Source organism: Eptesicus fuscus, chromosome 8 (assembly GCF_027574615.1).
Source record: "Eptesicus fuscus isolate TK198812 chromosome 8, DD_ASM_mEF_20220401, whole genome shotgun sequence".
Lineage (NCBI taxonomy): Eukaryota > Metazoa > Chordata > Mammalia > Chiroptera > Vespertilionidae > Eptesicus > Eptesicus fuscus.
In genome coordinates this window covers 40,079,576-40,085,520 of record NC_072480.1, presented here as the reverse complement: position 1 = coordinate 40,085,520, position 5,945 = coordinate 40,079,576, and the positions used below count along the sequence as shown (strand labels likewise).

The 5,945-nt window shown below is 48.5% G+C and overlaps 1 pseudogene; it reads right to left on the bottom strand.

Annotated features, from left to right (window-relative positions):
* Window positions 1-756: 756 nt before the first annotated feature.
* Window positions 757-2,037, bottom strand: LOC129150061 (nuclear prelamin A recognition factor-like; annotated as a pseudogene).
* Between the last annotated feature and the right edge of the window lie 3,908 nt (window positions 2,038-5,945).

Here is a 5,945-nt window from a genome sequence, read left to right as displayed (position 1 = left end):
CCTTCATCTGCCTGACCCCACCCAGGGAGGGACGAGCAGGGTGTCCGCCTCTCCATTCTCCGTCCTTCCATCTGTGACACCTGTCACCTTTGCCAGGCCTCCCCCAAAGTGAGTTCAGCTCAATCCCTGAATGTAAAAGGGGATGGGGGGCTCCACTCCAGTGCCCCCCAATTTCCAACGACAGGACCTGGTCGACAGGACCTGATCTCAGGACGGTGGCCACAGCTGCAGAACATAGATCTGTTTTAAGAACAGTTGGGAATGCAAATTTTCGTATGAGCCCCTATTCCAAAAGGTGGCAGTTTATTCACATTGTGGCAAAGACACCTTCAAGAGTAACAAGTGGGTAAAGTCAGGGCCAAACCGGGCCATTTCCTCATCCAATCTCTCTGAGGCACGTGGGCAGAACCAAGTCTCAGCTCCTCGCAGGACACTTCCGGGTTTTTTTTAAGCCTGGACAGTAGTCTGTCTCCATTCTTGTTCTTTGGGATTTTTTCATTGTTGGATAAAAAGATACGTACATTGGGGCAATCCTCTCGAGATACAATATTCCAGTTGCACCCATGTGAGGACGACAGTGCCCCTCAGAGGGAGGGAGCTGACAGATGGGGAGCATGGAATTCTGAAAACCAAAGCGATGACAGAGATGCTAAGCCTTTCCTTCACGTGTCTGACACCCCACCTCAGGCGGCCTGCAGGCCGGGTGTCTGCTGGACCTTTACCACTTGATGTCCTGGCAGGCTGCCCTGGGCCCTGCTAGGCAGTGTGCAGGGCCGCCTGGGCCCGGGGGGAGTCCCCCACCCCCAGCCCCAGCCACTCCTGGTACAGCTCCTGCACATGGGCGCTGACACAGCAGTGCCCTGTCCACATGCTGGTCCTCCGCCTGGGCCTGGCCCCTGCCGCTTAGGCACGCCCGGCGCAGGCCAGGACCTCCATGCAGTGGCAGGGGAACTTGCCCCTCTACAGCTTCAGGACCACATTCTGGATGTTCCGAAAGCCATGAGCAGCTTCAAAGCGTAGCAGAACCTCTCCATCCCTTTCAAGGGTGACCTCCTGGAAGTCTTTGTTCCTCAGGGTGTGGTAGGTGAGCACCCCCACATCCTCGCTGAACAGCTCCTTGGCCGTGTGCCTGAAGATGTGCGCCAGGGACCCGTCGGAGCTGGCACCCTCGTGGAGCCTCACCTCCTCCTCCTTCATGTCTCCAAACAGAGTGTCCATGGCGGTGGTGTTTGAGGCGGGGTCACTTTGCTCCATTATCTGGACAGTTTCACCTGAGGTTAACAGGCAGTCAGCACCCTGGAAACTATGTAAAGCTGTGGGAACATCCTCTCGAAAGGCCTCCAGTTTCTTGTCATAACATGGGGCCACAATGACGTGGAAAATCTTGTCTGGGGACAGGTTCTGCCATCTGGTGAAGTAATCCTTCACCAGAGAGCCCATGATCTGCTGGGGAGACTTGGCCATGCAGAGGTGGGGGTGATGGGGTGACCCAGCACGCGCTCTGCATATCGGTCCCAGCCAGGGCAGGCGGAGGTCAGCATGGGAAGCCGGGATTCTTCCTCACGGAGCTGGCAGTACCGACGCACAAATTCCTTCTGACTCTCCAGGATGCTGAAGTCCGCAGCTATCTTCATGTCAAAGACAGTGCGCCCCAAGGCTTTTGAGGAAGCTGCAGAGTCTTCTGGATGCATCAGTGACACTGAGGCTGAATTTAGCAGCAAAATAAGGCAGAGACTGAGGACACACGGACACTGCCAGCACCTTGTGCTGTGAGGTATCACATTTGTTATTAAGGTTCAGAACACGGAAGAAGTCCTTGGTGTTCTGCTGAGAAACTTGGACTCCTTCCTCTGCGGTCACACAACTGTCACAGGCCAGGCAGTCACTCAGGCATATCTTGGCATCGGTCAATTTATGGAATTCTCCCTTCTCTCCATTCTCCTGAGCCGGACTCCGGACGTTGACTGTGGCATTCTCTTGGTCATCAGTTTTTGTTTTTGTACTACATTCCTTCCATGTGCAGTGCTCACACTTCATCTGGAGCGGGGTGAGTGGGGGCCTGCTCAAGTGACCTGGAGGAAGCATGGGGAGAGCAGAGACCGCTAGTCGCTCCTGGCATTGCTGGCGGTATCCTTTCTTCCTTGTGGAGTGTCTAGGGAGGGGAAGCGGATGCAGTGCCCGAGGCAGAGTTCCAGGAGGCTCACAGAGCGGGATGGTGCTGGCAGCGCTGGTCCATTGGTGCCGTCCTGTCCTCTGGAGATTGAACCTGCAGGACTACTAAGGGAGCCAGTCCCCAGTTCCACCCCACAGACACCGCTGCCACCCATCTATTGGAGCCTGAGGGCTTGGAGGAGGAACCAAGAGGTCTGCCTCCACCCTCTCGCCAGTCCCCGAGCCAGTCCCCGAGCCAGTCCCTGACGTGCCACTCACCCTGGTTCCCCCATTAGCCATTCCCTGATCAATCAGAGCCTCAGGGCCGGGGGGTGGGAGGTGGAGCGAGAAGTGCTCAATGCACCTCATGGTGACCAGTCATTTAGTCGTCATGGTCATCACAGACACTGGCTTTTTATATATATAGACTAGAGGCCTGATGCATGAATTCGTGCATGGGTGGGGTCCCTCTGGGTGGCCTGTAGGGATTGGGCCAAAACCCGCAGTCCAATGCCACCTGCAGCTCCTACCTGCTGCTCCCACTCATCCAGGCCCCACTGTGCCTGCCGCGTGCTCGCGCCCAATCAGTCATGATCAGGAGAGGCTTGCGCTGCTGCAGCAGTGCTCGCCAGCCATGAGCCCTGAGTCTGGTGCCCTCCCAAGGGGAGTGGCCTATGGGATTGGGCTGAAACCAGCTCTCTGACATCCCCCAAGGGGTCCCAAATTGTGAGAGGGCACAGGCCAGGCTGAGGGACCCCACCAGTGCACGATTGGGCTGGGGAGGGATTGTGGGAGGGCTCCAGGGCATCTCCAGCCTATCTCGCTCAGTCCCAATCGGCCGGACCCCAGCAGCAAGTTAACCTACCAGTCAGAGCATCTGTCCCCTGGTGGTCAGTGCACGTTATAACGAGCTGTTGAGCAGCCTTAGCATATCATTAGCATATTACACTTTGATTGGTTGTGTTTGGTTGTTCTGCCACTTGGTCTATTTGCATATTACCCTTTTATTATATAGGAGATAGATATATAGATATAGATATAGATATAGATATAGATATAGATATAGATATAGATATAGATATAGATATAGATAGATAGGTGAGTTCAACTTTCCCTTCTGAATTTGCTCCATTCCTCCTGTGCTGTAATTTATATAGTCTTCATTTGCATATTTGAAATCTGCTGGTGATTAGGATATCTACATTCTGTATTCCACTGAGAAAAAAAAAAAAGAATGTATGCCAGATGCATATGGATAACATGTCCAACTCTGTTCTTCCAATGTAACCTTCTTTACATCATAAAGAATAAAATGAGCTCCCAAAAAAAGACCAGAAAACATTACAAGTGATATTTAAACATACAGTAATCATATTCTGAAACAATTATCTGAGAAATCAAAGGGAACCAGAAAAACAAATAAACAAAAGTAAATAATAATCATTTGGTAAAGCTATCTTTCAGGATATATTAACTTTTCATGAAAATTACTTGTTAGAATTAAGAGGAAAGTGACAAAATGATTTTAAAGCCTCTTGCCTTTTAAAGCAATTATTCAGTAACATTCAAAATAATGAAACATACATATAACTGAAGGAACTTAAATTAAAATTTTATATTTTGATGGATATTAATGAATATTTTAACATTAATCTTGCTGTTCACTTAGCATAATACTTTCCAGGTCCCTCCCTGTTGTCTCAAATGGTAAGAGATCCTTCTTAGTAGTTAATTGTGTATATATACCAGAGCTTTTTTATCCATTCATCTACTGATGGCACTTGGGCTGTTTCCAGATATTAGCTATTATAAATAACACTGCTATGAACATAAGGGTGCATTTATTCTTCTGATTGGTGTTTTGGGCTTCTTAGGATGTATTCCTACAAGTGGGACCACTGGATCAAATGGCAGTTCCATTTTTAATTGTTTGAGGAAACTCCAGACTGTTTTGATAGTAGCTGCACTAGTCTGCATTCCCACCAGCAGTGTACTAGGACTCCTTTTCTCCACATCCTTGCCAGAATTTATCCTTTGTTGATTTATTGATGATAGCCATTCTGGCAGGTGTGAGGTGGTACCTCATTGTTTTTTTTTAATTTCATCTCTCTGATGATTAGTGATATTGCACATTTTTTCATATGTCTCTTGGCCATTTGTATTCCCTCTTTGGAGAAGAGTCTATTCAGGTCTTCTGCCCATTTTTTAATTGGATTGTTTGTCTTCCTTTTGTTGAGTTGCATGAGTACTTTATATATTTTGGAAATTAAGCATTATCTGATGTATCATTGGCAGATATGTTTTCCCATACAGTGGGTTCCCTTTCATTTTGTTGATGGTTCTTTTGCTGTGCAGAAACCTTTTATTTTGATGTAGTCCCATTTGTTTATTTTTTTCTTTGTTTCTTTTGCCCTAGGCATTGTATCAGTGAAAATTCCGCTACATGAGATGTCTGATATTTTGCTGCCTATGTTTTCTCCCAGGATTTTTATGGTTTCATGACTTATATTTAAGTCTTTTATCCATTTTGAGTTTTTCCTTGTGTATGGTATAAGTTGGTGGTCTAGTTTCATTTTTTTTTTTGCAGGTACCTGTCCAATTCTCCCAACACCATTTATTGAAGAGACTGTCCTTACTCCATTGTATGCTCTTGCCTTCATTGTCAATGTTCATTCTTTTGAATCTAGCAAAATTTTAATCAACTGTCTCTTTTGAACTAGCCTGTATAACCCCTGGCAAAATCAGGCTTAAGGGTCCACTTCCTTATATGGCCATGTGCATCCTAGATTGCTTTGAGTAGTGCTTTTCTGGGATATGAATATATGATAGGTAATTGGGGTAAAATTCTACACACTTCTGTGACATAGCGCATGCAAGAACAGTATATCTTAGACTTATTGGTTTGCATTAGAATAAATCATCTTTTTTTTTTTTGCCTATGCATTTCTTTTGTGTGTGTGTGTGTGTGTGTGTGTGTGCATGTGTGTGTGCACACACACATGTGTATGTGCGCACATGCATGTGTGTGGTGTAGTATAAACTTTAAAATGAATAATATATTTTGTAAATTATATTCATTATTAAGTTATCAGCTATATATGCAACAACACTTTTTTTAAAAGCTGTTACTTAGATTTTTTTTTTATTTTAACTATTAAAATGACTAGGGGCCTGGTGCACAAAATTTGTGCATGGGGGGGGGGGCGGTCCCCTCAGCCCAGTCTGCACTGTCTCCAATCTGGGACCCTTCAGGGGATGTCAGACTGCCGGTTGAGGCCCGATCCCAGGGATCGGGCCTAAACTGGCAGTCAAACATTCCTCTCACAATCCTGGACTGCTGGTTCCTAATCACTCACCTGCCTGCCTGCCTGGTCACCCCTAACTTCTACCCACCCCGCCGGCCTGATCACCCCTCACTGCCTCTGCTTGCCAGCCTAGTCACCCCTAACTGCCCCACCCCTGTCGGCCTGGTCACCCCCAACTGCCCCCACCCTGCCAGCCTGGTCACTCCTTACTGTCCCCCCTGCTGGCCTGGTCACCCCCAACTGTTCCCCCTGCCGGCCTTGTTGCCCCCAACTGTCCCCCCTGCCAGCCTAGTTGCCTCTCACTGCCCTCCTGCCAGCCTAATCACTCCCAACTCTCCCCCTACTGGCCTGGTCCTCCCTAACTGCACCCCCCTGCTGGCCTGGTCGCTCCTACTGCCCCTCCCCACCGGCCTGGTAACCTCTTATTGCCCCCCCTGCCAGCCTGGTCGCCCCCAACTGCCTACCTCTTACAGCCTGGTTGTCCCTCAC